The 15,562-nt window shown below is 39.9% G+C and overlaps 1 protein-coding gene and 1 pseudogene across 1 annotated transcript in view; one reads left to right on the top strand and one right to left on the bottom strand.

Annotated features, from left to right (window-relative positions):
* LOC100515111 (uncharacterized) overlaps nt 1–15,562 on the bottom strand; it is a 441,565-nt gene that overhangs the window by 276,878 nt on the left and 149,125 nt on the right. The gene's annotated exons all lie outside the window — the stretch shown is intronic.
* LOC100155246 (DNA sliding clamp PCNA pseudogene) overlaps nt 7,192–15,562 on the top strand; it is a 64,193-nt pseudogene continuing 55,822 nt past the window's right edge.

Here is a 15,562-nt window from a genome sequence, read left to right as displayed (position 1 = left end):
GGTGTCAGCAGGGGCATAGGACTCCCAAACAGCCCAGCAGTCTCCTGAGCTAAGGAGACTGAGCTCAGAGCTCAAGGGAGCCCAGGTCACCAGAATGCATGGAGTAATGCTCCCAAAAGGAGGGAGCTCCAGAGACCAGCAGCCCGAGTGTGTGAGGAAACTCCCAGAAGCCAGGACACTTCCACTCAGAGGAGCAGGCAGAACAATTTCCTGAGATTACGTGGGGTGGGAAATCACGTGTCCCTCACCCCAGCCAGAGTGGAAAGATCCCCTGCAACAGGGGAAGTCCTTCAACAGATATCATCACAGTAATAGGGACAAATTAGCCCTTGACTAAAGATTGTTCTAGATTTGTCTAGTAAACCTTAAATGCCAGGTCCTGAAGCATGCAATGGTTTCCGAGTGATTTAACTGCATCTCAAAACAAAGCACAAAAATACTGAAATGGAAGTTCCCTTTGTGGAGCAGCGGAATGAATCCAACTAGTAGCCATGAAGTTGCAGGTTCAATCCCTGGCCTTGATCAGTGAGTTAAGGAGCTGGCATTGCTGTGAGCTGTGGTGTAGGTCGCAGACATGGCTCAGATCCTGTGTTGTTGTGGCTGTGGCGTAGGCTGGCAGCTGTAGCCCCAATTCAACCTGTAGCCTGAGGACCTCCATATGCCATGGGTGCAGCCCTAAAAAGCAAATATATATATAGAAACAGATGCAAAAACCTTCAGCCCCTCAAAACACTTCATTTGCAATGTCTGGTAAGCAATCCAAATTGCCACCATGTATGTAAAAATCACTGCGAGGTAAATAAAATGACCATGAGGTCCTAAAGAAAACTCACCCAGAAAATTACCCAAAGAAGAAATGAGGGCAGAGATCACATGTGAGGAAAAGGCGAATCACGAGGAACAAATTGTTCTTTCTGGGGACTTGTGACCTGAACCCGTCACAGGAGAGAAGGATCTGCTGTACCTGAGAAGAGACAGAGAACCACCTTTCTGAGGGAGCGGTGTAATTCTCCGGATGGTATTTTACTAAAAAATGATGATGGTAATTCAGTAGTTAATTGACTGACAGTACAAACGAAGGGAAGCAGAAGAAACAAAGAAAATATATGTCAACGAACATGTTGGGAAAACTGCTCTACTTGAGGGACAGGAAGTTAGAGTTGAGAGCACCATCTCTCCTAGCACAGTTCACACGGTCCCCTCAGCAGGCAGGCATCTGTTTCTTGGTTTTACTGAGAATCTCCAGGGAAGGGAGTTTGGGGTTTCTGTTTCAGGCAGAGACTTTCAGTAGCTAATTGACAAGAAAAACCTCCCAGAGAGGCGTAAATGGGGAAAGAGTGGAAGAGTTGGGATGTAACAGATGCTTCATTCTCATGACAATCTTCCTCCTACAAGTGAAGAACTTTCCAGACTTCAGAAGAGAGGACTCTTGTAGCATACCAACAATTCAACAATGCCTTCATAGACCCCCAAAGAGAATACCTTTATGTGTGAGTAGAAATTATATCAAGAGCATCCCTGCTAAGATATAAAATATTTAGTTTTCCTCCCTGCCTTTTTTATTTCATTTACCAAAAAAAAAAAAAAATGTCTTCTAAAGGAAATAGCTTAAACTCTCCGTAAGACATTGACAAAGAGGCCTTCTCACTCACATTCAGCCTTGCTCTGCTTTCATTTACTACCAGGGTGACATGAGAGGAAAAACTCATTATTAAATCCAAAAGGATATTGTATCTGTGACATATTTTTTTAAAAGGATGCTCCTAGATTTCTAGAATATTTAGTACAGCTAGACAAAGCAAGTGACCCTGGTGGTAATGCAGGCTAGATTCAACTGAGACCATAACACTTTATATCAAATTGGTCATAAAGTGATTTTTAAAAGCCTTCAGAGATGGGATTGCAGGAATAGATTAAAAGGTTGATAAACTTCAGCGGTATGCTCTACTGAGGAATTCTGTCAAGCAGATACGCCAGAAGTCATTGGTTCACAGGAATAGATGGTATCACCCCTCCCCCCCATTAGTTTTTGAGAACAGAAAATTGTTTGGCAGATTTTATCTAGCCCTGCTTCCTATTTATGTTATATTAGTATCTAAAACTTCAATTTCTGCTGCTTTTCTTTAACATCATCTGCAATCATAGAATGAAAGTAATTATCGCCCCTGAGGCCCAGTTATTGGCTAACATTTCCCAGTAGTTTTGTACAGTTCAAGTAACAAATCCTTCACTAAAATTATCAAGCCTTATCTCTCTGCCTATTCGAAGTGATTTCTCCTCAACTGCAAAATATTTAGCTATAACAACACCCGTAAAATGAAACAAGAAGGGGCAGGTTGTCCTGTCAGAGACACACAGAGTGGTTGAATGGAGGGTACACATTAGTCTATTATCCTATTTGTTCTTGTACCAACTGTGTTAGATGGGGCTACAGAGAAACTGTTTTTGCTCTTACAGGGGTTAACGGAGGGACTGGGCAGAATGTCAACATTACACGAGGGACATCGCATGGAACTTTTATCTTATAGGGCTAGCTGTTCAATTCAATGTCATATTTACTGAACTCCTGCATGATGCCTGGTCCTGGGGAAGAAAAAGGTTGGGTGGACATAGTCTCTGCTCTCAAGAGATTGTCAATCTCATAGGGCAGACACTGAGTAAGGACATAATTACAATGCAATGCATAGAAAATTATAAAAGGATGTGTAAGATCGGAGCCAGCAGAGATGAGAGGCATCTGACTCTACCTGAGAGGGAAAGCATCCCAGAGGATATTGAATTGAGCCTTGAAAATTATGAAAGAAGTTGAAAAATTGATAAGCATGGCTGGTGCTGGGATTCCAGACAGAGAACAGGATGTGTAAAAGCCCAAAGGGATGAATGAGCCCAGCCTGTTCAGGAGTCTACAAATATTCACATAAGGATAAGACTACATGGGGAGGCTGCCCAGGGGAGGTAAGGATGGGAAGAAGATGAAATGAAAGGTGGGCTTGAAGAAGTCCAGAGAAGCTAATCACGAAAGACCTTGACTACCAAGATGCAGAACTTTCCTTCATCAGAGAAGTCATGGGCACCACAAAGCATTTTATGCAGAGGAATGACATGGCTGGATTTGCATATTAGAGACAATTCTAGCGACAGTGTCATGGGAGATCTGGAGGCAGGGCCAGACTATGGGCTGAGTTCAATAATTCAGGAGAGGGTCTGAGGGCCTGAACTAAGGCAATGACAGTAGAAGGGAATAGGAGAGAGTGAAGGGAGAGATCTTCGGGTGCTAGAATCAAAAAACTTATTTGGCAACTGATTGGACATTGTGGGTCAGAGAAGAGAATCAAGGACCACATTCAGGTTTCCAGCTTGGGTGACTCTCAGGGGATGGTGGTGTCACCTGAGAGGTTGACAACAAACAAGATGTATCCATTATGCTGTACAGAACAGGGAACTCTACTCAATGTTCTGATATAACCTACATGGGAAAAGAATTTGAAAAAGAATGGGTGTTGCTATAGGCATAACTGAATCACTTTCTTGTACAGCAGAAATTACCACCACCTTATAAATCAACTACACTTCAATAAAAATTTTAAAAATGAAAAAAAGAAAAATGTATCCGTTAGGCATACAACAGAGTGAGAGAGCTGGTTTGGCACTGGACACAGGGTTCTAAAGCTCAGAGATGTCAGAACTAGAAATGTAAATCTGGAAGTCTACATCATAGGAAGAGTTGGAAGTATTAAGGCCTAGGAGTTCCCACTGTGGCTCAGCGGTAACAAACCTGACTAGCATCCATGAGGACACAGGTTTAATCCCTGGCCTTGCTCAGTGGGTCAGGGATCCAGCATTGCCATGAGCTATGGTGCAGGTTGCAAATGTGGCTTGGATTCCATGGCTGTGGTGTAGGCTGGCAGCTATAGCTCTGATTCAACCCCTAGCCTGGGAACTTCCATATGCTGTGGGTATGGCCCTAAAAAAAATAAATATAAGAAATATGAGGGGTAAAGGCACATAGGAAAAGTGAAAAAAAGAGAGAGAGAGAGCTGAAGCTACAAATAGGAATCCATTTCCAGCTGCACGCCAGGTAATACAGCATAATGACTTCAGCTCCAGTTTTCTAGCTCGGAATGAGGTCCATCTCAGCTCTGTTAGCCTGAAAGAGCTGGGATTGTGTTTTTCTCTTGTCCTCTTGTTTGTAAGCTTGTATACATACTTGATATTTTTTTAAGTATCTTTTTCAACTATTCCTATGTCTATGGAATAGAGTGAAGAAGATTATGCAACACACCATCTTGACCAAAAATCACCATAATTTTTCAAAGCTCAAAAAACTGGGGAAGTAGTAGATTTTCTTTTCTCTTTGAAATTCTTTAATGAGAGATATCTATCTAAATTACCTATATTAGCTCCTTTCTAAGAGGCAGATTTTTTTAATAAAATCACAATTAGTGGATTTTTCAAATGGCGAACTTTCTTTGCAAGCCTGGAATTAACTGTATTGATGCCTTCTTTATGTGACAAATACTTATGTAATATGAGGTGCCAGTGCTTTACAAAGGTTAACTCATTTAATGATTTTGGTAGATTGTTTTCAAAGATGGTTACAATTCCCCCCATGCCTGTAAGTACACCCCTTTACAAGGTGATACTGTCATCCCCCCTATTAAGAGGGAGTCCCTTTTCTCCATCCTTTGAAACTGGGCTACCTTGTGACTTGCTTTGACCAACCAAATGCATCAAGATCTTGTGTGACTTCCAAATCTAGGGCTCCAGAGGTCTTGAGCTTCTGTTCTCACCTTCTTGCTTCCCTCTTGAGAAGAGAAACTAGAATTCCCCATTGTGGTGCAATGGAAACGAATCTGAGGATTCAGGTTCGATCCCTGGCCTCATTCAGTGAGTTAAGGATCTGACATTGCTGTGAGCTGTGCAGGCTGCAGACGAGGCTCAGATCCCGCATTTCTCTGGCTATGGTGTAAGGCCAGCAGCTGTAGCTCCGATTTGACCCCTAGCCTAGGAAACTCCATGTTGTTAGAACTTACCCATAAAATCATCCTTGCCTGGTGGCTTCATTCACCATAGATATTTTACTAAATTTTCTATTTATTTTCAACTTATTCTTTGTTTGTTAGTCTATTCATTTTAAATATCTAACAATGAGGCTTTCCATTTTTTAGTCTGTTAAAATACTGCAAATATTGACATTTTTCATTGATAAAGTTAACAAAGAAAAGCTAAAGCTATGACTTTTCTCTTGTTATCAATTACCTTAATGCTGACTAAAAAAATTTAAGCAACAGTGAGATTCTAATATCTTCAAGAATATGAGAGCTCAAGGTCTGTGCTATGCCATTTAAAAATCTACCAGTAGGTGGGGCTCTAATATTAAATCATAGAATCTGTTTGACAGCTTGTACCTCTTTTTGTTCCTTGCACTAATCTCGCTTTCTGTTATAAAGAACAAACTATATTTATTCTGAAATCAAAACTGAAATCAAGGTGACATTTTATAATAATTTATGGATATATACTATAAAAGTAGACATTAAAATTAAGCTTTTAGAAAAATACCTACAAAAGTCACCTATATAAATATAAAAAGAAAACAAATCACCAAAAACTATTCATTACATTTACGTACTTGAAGCAAATACATATTTGCATATATAAATATATATCTGCATATATTAACTACATATTTAAGTATCTAAAAATAGAAAGGAGTTAAATTACAATACATTCATACAGAAGAATACTACATGTTAAAAATAATATTCGCAGATTTTTTTAATGATATGGGGAAATGCTCAAGGGAAAAAGTAAAATACAAAATCAATTTGACAATATTTATAAAAATTGCACATGTGCACAGAGTAAGAACTTGGAAAGATATCAACATGTTGACATTGATTGTCTCTGGATAGTGAGGCTATGGGTGGTTTTCATAAATTTTTTGCACCTCTTTTTTTTTTTCTTTTTTTTTTCTTTCTTTTTTCTTTTTAGAGCCACACCCATGGCTCTGATTTGACCCTAATCTGGGAACTTCCATATGCTACGAATGCAGTCCTAAAAAAATATTTTTTAAAAAGATCAAAAAAGAGAGAAATCGCTGCATTTATGTTTTATCCTTTGCCACACTGATGCATATACTCTGATTTCCTTCAAGAGCAGGGATGTGCAGATGTCCTGGGGCATGCTCTCTGAGCTGGCAGGGAGAAAATGAGGCCATCACAGGTCACATACTAATTCTCAGAAAAGATGAAAAGCCTGAAAGGACGAGAATGCACAAAGTACAATCACTCCACATGGAAATTGTTAGTGGCAAGGGGGTCAACATCATCAATGCGTTGTTTCTAGTTCTACATTTTTAGTCACTTTTTTTGGAAGTATAGTTGACATGGAATAAAATTTGTCCCTTTTGGGGGAGGGCACATCAGAAGCACACAAAGGTTCCCAGGCCAGGAATCAAACCCAAGCCACAGTAGTGACAACCCCAGATCCTTAACCCACTAGGCCACCAAGGAACTCCAAAATTCATTCATTTTTAAGAGTACATTTGATGAGTTTTGACAGATGTTTGCAATGGTATAACTGCACACATAACCAGGTTATGTATAACCACACATAACCAGGTTATAGAGCATCTCCATCATTCCCAAAGAGTTTCCTCATGAGTCTTGACAGTCATTCCCCTCCCCTGGAACTTTACATTTCAGGTGGATACATGACACTATGTCCCAAACAAAAAGTTGTGACTTGCGGTTGACAGGTGCAAAGGTACTCATAGGAATAATACGGTATTTGAACTTAAGACTGCCCCCCAAAACCTGGGCCACCAGGATCCATACATATGGAGACTAAGAGATTTCAAGTTTTAGAAAAGTAGAGAAAAAGGAAACCCCACAAGATGGTTAAAAAAAAAATTGACAATATATAGAGATGGGAGCAGAAAGGGAAATGTGAATTAAAAAAGAGATTGGAAAGGGTGGGGCAAGAGAAGAGTAGACCAGAACACAAGGACATGTTTTTAATATGTATTTCTACATTTTCTAAAATAATCCAAATATTGAGATTGGTGAGGGAGAAGCCATGGAAAATAAATCTGGAAAACGCTATTAGGCGTTAGAAGGAAGAGAAATGGAGGAGGAATCCAGAATTTCTCAGTTGTTTGCATTTAAACCCTGAGTTAATGTATTTCCCATGTACATTGAGCCTGGCTATGTTTTGAGACAGTCAACATTTACCTTGGGGCCCCTAAGCCAGTGGTTCTCCTTCTTTGTTGTGTGCTTGGCAAACTTGCAAACAGCAGGGTTTCAATCAGTACACTCAAAAGGGCGGATCTGCCCCCACTGTGTTGATCGCAGGCTCCTCGCCATGAACCCGGAGCAGGTGGAGGGAATTGAGTGTGAAAGTCTGGACCCTGGGCTCCTACATTCTCCAGAGGCAAAGGCATTCTTTCTTTGACACCTGCATGACTCAAACTGTGCCTCCCACCACCCACTCAGAGGGAACAGCAGGCTGCTGCACCTCCTCAGCTCTGCCTTGGTCTGAGAGACGGCAACATAAACATACGCCTGCTCAACTGCGGCAGAAATTCATTATCCAAATAAACTAACCTTTGTTCCCTTGCCTGTAAAGGGTTTGCAGTACAGGAGCGTCCCTTGGCAGGCTGGATGATTCCTTGTCTCCTTTGATGCCATTCTCCCCACAATAGCCATCTCGCTTTTCTATTCTGACAGGAAATTTCCAGGTTGCACAAGGATCCCTCCCACACCACGCTGTCCCTGACCTGGACTAACCTGGTTCCATTCATCAGCTTGACTCACATCCCATACCTGGCCCAATTCTTACACTGGAACATGAGGCAATTGATGGCTGCAAAGGTGCTCTTGGTTGGAGTAGTGGATTTTCCCACCAGGTGACATGTTTGCCTTTGAACAAGGACTCTTAGAGCTTCTCTTAAAGCTGTGGTCCTTTACCAGGGTGATTTTAATAATGTGGAGGAAATGTTTAACAATGTGGAGATATGCTTGTTCACAACTGGGGGCATGGGGACCTGCTACTGGCATCTAGCAGGTAGAGGCTACAGGTGCAGCTAACACCCCACAGTTCACAGAATAGTCCCAACAACAAAGAAGCGTCTGGTCCAGTTCATCCATCGTGAGACTAAGAAACCCTGCCTTGAAGTTCCTGTTGTGGCTCAGTGGTAATGAACCCAACTAGTATCCATGAGGATGCAGGTTCAGTCCCTGGCCTTGCTCAGTGGCTCAGAGATCTGACCTTGCTATGAGATGTGGTGTAGGTCACAGACATGCCTGAGATCTGGTATTGCTGTGGCTGTGTCGTAAGCTGGGAGCTGCAGCTCTGATTCGACCCTTAGCCTGGGACCCTCCAATATGCGTTTGCAGCTCTAAAAAGAAAGAAAGGAAAAGAAACCCTTTCTAGAAGGAATGTCTCAACCAGTGGAGACAGAAGACTCTGTGTCAGGCAGGCAAAATGAACAATTTCAAGAAGTGGAGGTTTGTGGCATTCTTAAATTCACACTTATCCATGCCTGTCCTAACTCCTGGCAATAAAGGCACAGCCTAGTCTCTGCCATTGTTAATTTTTAGTATGAAAAAGTAGCCTTAGAGTTAGCTGAACACACGGCACAGCCCCAGTCTCTCACTGCTCACAGGAGTCATCCAGACATTGAAAGGATCACAACACAGCTGCTTCAAAAAATGCTCTTCCTCAGAAATACAACGACGCAAGCCCTTTTGAGGCAGCTCGTGTTTGGACACAGGACTCATACCAGCCTCTTGCTCCAGCCTATTATTAATCAGGTTCTTTTTCTGAGTTGCTGTTTTTCTGAGCATGTGGTTCAATTCACATTAAACCCCTCTGGGTGGCAGGGGATACTGTGAGGCCCTTCGCTTCTACAAACAGAAAAGACATAATATTCCAATATCCTTAATAGATTTGGCCCTAGAACTGGAAAATGATGTATTCTGCAAATATAGTCACACTAAAACTGAGGCCCGACCGTAAGTCATTTCTTGACCTGGACCCAATGATGTGCATTTACACTTCAAACCTGGGGCGAAAAACCCGACAGCACCATTTGATGTTTACATGAAGACAGACATCAAAGACTATACTGTGTTCCTGCTCATTCTGCGGGCGCAGCTTTCCAGCAGAACGCGATTATACCTCTGATTACCTTCGCCTATTGTCATGGCAGTTTCATCTAAAGCTTTTTTAGAATTTAATAATTGCCTTTTGTTGCCCAGGATAATAGCACAGGGGGCGCGCAGCACACAGGAAGCAACCGTGCACAATACCCGCAAGTAAGTGGCCAGGGGAATCGAAAAACAGACTAAATCCATGGGACTTTTGTAATGAAATAAACTATGAATAGAAGAATAAAATATCATCAATGGCTGGATGCATATTGTTACTTGGGAGCTTTGCTCAGCTACCACCATCATCAGATCAGAGGGAGTGGAAGCTGACACCCACGACTTTAAATAATTATTGGATTATTTTTTTCCTCACTATGTATCATTCAGACTGTTCTGAACACCACCCACTTGAGGTTATAATTAGTTTTCTGATAAACCTTTTGCAAAATAAATGGTTCTGCTTTTGTAGTAATCGAGGTATGAAAACGGGGTACTGAAAGGCAAGGGAAACAATGTGCTTTCATTTCAGGTGCCAGGAACTGAAGCTGCATTTGAACACTGATCATGGACTCAGTAAATCATATTTCTCAAATCTGCTTGGAAATTATGAAATCCATCATATATTACATGCACAGAACATTATCACCAGAGATGTCTACTACCATTTTAGGTTTAGATTCCCATTAAGGATTTGACTATAAATATCGCAAATGCTCCTTGACATGGGCACGTACAAGCAAATAAACCCACCTCCTCCTCAGGAAGCAGGTTTATTTTCAAGAGAACTATTTCTGAAGGAGAGATGAGGCAGAAAACCAAGTCACCAGTTACTAATGTTACTGGATAAACAATCAACACTAGGAGAGACTCTAGACACTATATTTCACCAGCTCATTTAACAGACGAGAAACCTAAATCCCAGAGAGATTAAGCAATTTTTCTTAAGGTCACATAGCTAGTTAGGGGCAGAAATTTGTTTCTAAATACTTAGGAGAGAGAAGTTGAACTTTCAGCAAACTGGTGTTAAAGAACTCTGAACACTTCAGTGACAAAGATCACAAAGACATACACATCAAACTCAAATTTATCAGTTATTCATTCCCCAAGTTGAGTGTCTTTACTGCCTCCAGTTCTTTTCAGATCTCTAAACACCATTCATTCTATCTGCCTCAAATTTGATCATGCCATTTTCCTAATGGCTCTGCATCACCTACAGATAATAGGTTAACTTCTTAACTTGGCTTTCAAAGGCTCTTTCCACCTGGCCTTGACATGTTCCTTCTCACTTTTCATTACTATTCTACGCAGTGAAATTCTCTGCCAGGCCCAGGATACACTATACACATTTCAAAGTGAGCACTTTTGTGGAGTTCCTGTTGTGGCACAGCAGAAATGAATCTAACTAGTATCCATGAGGATGCAGGCTCAATCCCTGGCCTTGCTCAGTGGGCCAGGGGTCCAGCATTGCCCTGAGCTGTGGTGTAGGTTGCAGACAGAGCTCGGATCCCAAGTTGCTGTAGCAGTGGCTGTGGCTCTGGCAGTGTGTGATGCATGATATATGCACATTTATGTATTCTGAATATTAAAATAAATCATCTGGGCTGCTTAATATTGAGGTAGAATGCCGTTAGAAAAAAAAGTTAATGATTATTTGCTATTAGAAATAAAGGAAGATGATCTTTTATCAATTATATATGCATGATAGCCATGTACATTATTTTCTTTATCTTTAGTGACTAAGTAATCAGTGCGGTTTTCAAGCACATATGTTGGGTGGAGAAGGAGTAACATTTTATAATTTTACTAAATTAGTTCTCAAGCCCCCATTTCTACCTCATAACAGTAAAACTCATACTGGCCAATTCAATTCAATTCAATTCATACTTCCCACTTAAACTTGGCCTTTAAAGTTTTTGCCAGTCCCACCCAGCCCCTGGCTCCTGCTCCTCCTTTTCTCCTTCTTGGCATCGGGGTAGTGGAGTGGCTTCCATGACATCACCATGTGGGGGCCTGAGGGAGGAATATCCAGTTCCATGCTAACCTATGTTTTATCTGATCTCCACTGATGGTTTTAATTAGATTTGGGTCATAGTATCTTTGTTCATTGCATCTTTGTTAATGTTCCCAATCCTGACATAACCTTCAGGCATCAGTCCACATCGCCTTCATCCAATTCCTTCTAACCACACAGCTCCCCACCAGGGAGTATCGACTCTCTCAGCCATTCCCACAGTAGTCTTTGGGTGTGAGGAGAGGGCAGGTCATTTAGCTGCTTTCCAGCATACTATTTGAGAGACTGGAATTTGAGGTCCTCTGGCCCTTCTGTCTGTACATGCTCCAGCCATTACTATGCTTTTCTCTCCTATTTTTCAATTCTTTCATCTTCTGATTCCCCTTATCATAAGACAGACTCAGCTTTATCATCCAATCTGCCTAAATTTTTATTTGTATATAATATTTTTAACTGACAGGAACTCGTTATGTTCTGAATTTTTCTTTTATAAAAAACTGGATCCTGTTCTTGTTTCAGTGACAAAATATCATACTCTGAGAATACTTTTTTTTTTTTTTTTTGCTTTTTAGAGCTGCACCCATAGCATATGGAGGTTCCCAGGCTAGGGGTTGAATCGGAGCTACAGCTGCTGGCCTACACCACAGCCACAGCAATGCCAGATCCAAGCCACGTCTGCGACCTACACCACAGTTCACAACACCACCAGATCCTTAACCCACTGAGTGAGGCCAGGGATCAAACCCAAAGCCTCAAGGTTACTACTCAGATTCATTTCCGCTGCACCACAATGGGAACTCCTACAATTTGTTTTTAAGTTTTCTTCTTTCCCCTACACTATCTTTTTCTCCTCAGAGTTTCTTTTTTTTTCCCTGTCTTGGTCACTGTCATGTTAGAGGCATTCTTTTTTTTTTTTTTTTTTTTGGCTGTGTCTGTGGCATGTTGATGTTCCCACACCAAGGATCAAATCCACACCACAGCTATAATCAGAGCCACAGCAGTGATAACACCAGATCCTCAATCCACTGAGACATGACAGAACTCTGAGGCATTCTTCAAATAACTCTGATTCTCTAAGTAGGAGAGACACTTAAAAACTAAAATAAAACTCCGTGTCTGGAGACAAGCCTCATTGAAATTCCTGGTTCATTCCACTGAAGGTCCTCAATTTATTATGGTTATCCTGTCTTTTGTCCTTATGGGTTTATGTGCTTTTATTCATTAATATTATGAAGACATGGTCAGGAAGGAATGAAGATAAATTCACATTTTCATTATATCAGACTTTCTCTGGCTGGATTAAAGCAAAATTAAATGGAGACGAGACTAGATGATCCCAAAGCAAACAAAACTAGTAAAGCTACATAAACAAAACTTAGTCTAGCTTATTTCATGAATGTAAAATTTAACTTATTGTTAATGCCTCTGATAATCATTAACAAAATTGAAGTCATCTTCCTAAAATTGTATAATTACTTTAAACTGATCCTCTGTCATCTAGAAACTCCATGTGATAATCAATCATTGTAAAGGTTAAATACTTTAACCTTTATAAGCCATCCTGTAACACCATGCCTCTGAGCTTCATAACAGTTTCAGGTTGAAAGTCTCTGTTCATGAAAAGTTTCTTACTTACTCAATAAAATATTCATATCAAGCCAAGCGCTCTGAATATCCTTTAACACTGGCCATATCCTGGATAGTCATGAGTCACATTTCTCATGACTGAGGGTACCTCTTGTTCCTCCATCTTCCAAGCTGTGGAGTCAGAGTTATTGTCCTTTAGGAATCTAATATATAGTCACAACACAACCCCTTCCATTCATAAGTTTAAAAAAAAAAAAAAAAAACTTTTCCACTCATTCAGTGAAGAAATTCATCTCTTTTGAGTCCAACAGAATTGCTTAATTTGAAGATTATGTTTTCAGAATTCTAAAGATCTTTTCTTCTCAAGGACCTAACTCTTAAAAAGCAATAGTACACTGGCTCCCTAACTATTATTTCTGCTGCGGACATTTAAAGGCTTTTTTGGAACTGAGAGCTAGAAATTACTATTTAGTTCTTGGCTGAATCTGTCCTCCATTTAGGATAATGAATTCTACTTTAACAATGGGTAGAAAGTCTCCCTGTACATGAAATTGAGTACAAAAGGAAAACTAGAGTTAAAATTGCCAAACTTTATTCCATTAAAAATAAATGCTATTGGAAGGTAGTAAATCAATCATGTATAAAACTAGAAGGAAGGTTAAAGGACAAAATTAGTAAAATCATCTAGAAGTTCCTGTTGTGGTGCAGCAGAAATGAATCTAACTGGTAACCATGAGGTTGTGGGTTCCATCCCCGGCCTTACTCAGTGGGTTAAGGATCTAGCATTGCCATGAGCTGTGGTGTAGGTTGCAGATTTGGCTCAGATCTGGCATTGCCGTGGCTGTGATGTAGGCCAGTGGCAACAGCTCGGATTTGACCCCTTGCCTGGGAAACTCTATATGCCATAGGTGAGGCACTAAAAAGCAAAAAAAAAAAAAAAAAAAAAGGTAAAATCATCTATGTCCACAATAAGTAATTAAGGTAGATACAAAACAAAAAAGACACAAAATAAATATTGTGTCAAAACTGTACTTATAATGGGAGAGAAGTAAAAATGCAGAGTTGTAAAAATACATGCAAACTTAAGAAATCAGCAACTTAATCACGTATACAGATTGCTACATATAAACTTCATGGTAACTATAAGCCAAAAATCTATAATAGATACATACACCAAAAAAAAGACAAAGAAATCCAAACATAACAGTAAAGATAGTCACCAAATTACAAGGAAAAAGAACAAAAGAAGAGTAAAGGAATATTCAGGCTTAGCAGAGGCAAAATATTATATATCGAATGGATAAATAACAAGATCCTACTGTAGAGCACAGGGAACTATATTCAATATCCTTTGATAAATCATAATAGAAAAGAATATGAAAAAAGAATACATACACACATATATATGTATAACTGAATTGCTTTGCTGTATAGCAGAAATTAACACATTGTAAATCAACCATACCTCAATAGAATAATTATTTTAAAAAAAGAACAAAGGAATGAAAAAGGAATACAAAAACAACCAGAGACAATTAACAAAATGGTAATAAGTACATACCTATCAATAATTATTTTAGGAGTTCCCGTCGTGGTGCAGTGGTTAATGAATCTGAATAGGAACCATGAGGTTGTGGGTTCGATCCTTGGCCTTGCTCAGTGGGTTAAGGATCCGGCGTTGCCGTGAGCTATGGTGTAGGTCACAGACTCAGCTTGGATCCCACACTGCTGTGGCTCTGGTGTATGCCAGTGGCTACAGCTCCAATTAGACCCCTAGCCTGGGAACCTCCATATGCCATGGGAGTGGCCCTAGAAAAAGCAAAAAAAAAAAAAAAAAAAAAAAAGATAAAAAATAAAAAATAATTATTTCAAATATAAATGGACTAAATTCTCCAATCCAAAGATACAGAATGCCTGAATGGAAACAAAAAAACAAAAACAATATATATACTGCCTATAACAAACTCACTTCAGATCTAAAACCTCACACACAGACTAAAAGTGAGAGAATGGAAAAAGTTATTCCATGCAATGCAAATGAAAAACCAGCTTGGATAGCAATACTACATCAAACAAAAAAGACTTTAAAACAAAAACTGTAACAAAGAAGGACATTTTATAATAATTAAGAGATAAATCCAACAACATAGCAATTGCAAATATATATATTCTCAACAGAGAAGCACATAAATACATGAAACAAATATTACCAGACATAAAGGGAAAAAATTAGGCATAACATATTTATAGTAAAGAAAGGACTTTAACACCCCAGTTATATCAATGGACAGATCTTTCAGGTAGAAAATCAACAAGGAGACTTTAGCCTTAAATGATACATTAAACAAGATAGACTTAAAAGACATATAAAGAACATACCATCCAAAAGCAGAATGCACATTTTTTCAAGCACACATGGAACATTCTCCAGGATAGAACACATGCTATGCCATAAGTATCAGTAAATTTAAGGAAAACAGAATCATATCAAGCCTCTTTTTATACCACAATATTATGAGACTAGAAAGCAACTGCAAAAAACACAAACATGTGGAGGCTAAACAATATGCTGGTAAACAATCAATGAATCACTGAAGAAACCAAAGAGGAAATCAAGAATACTTGAGTAGGATTTTCTGTTGTGGCCCAGCAGGTTAGAGTCCAACTAGTATCCATGAGGATGCGGGTTTGATCCCTGGCCTTGCTCAATGGGTTAAGAATCCGGCATTGCTGCAAGCCATGGCATAGGTCACAGATGTAGCTCAGATCCCGCATTGCTGTGGCTCTGGCGTAGGCTGGCAGCTGCAGC

The sequence above is a fragment of the Sus scrofa genome, chromosome 1 (assembly GCF_054392235.1).
Source record: "Sus scrofa isolate SSC_HxYL_T2T_F1_AM1 chromosome 1, Sscrofa_HxYL_maternal_Yorkshire_Landrace_v2.0, whole genome shotgun sequence".
NCBI lineage: Eukaryota > Metazoa > Chordata > Mammalia > Artiodactyla > Suidae > Sus > Sus scrofa.
This window is presented reverse-complemented; position numbering and strand designations above follow the sequence as displayed.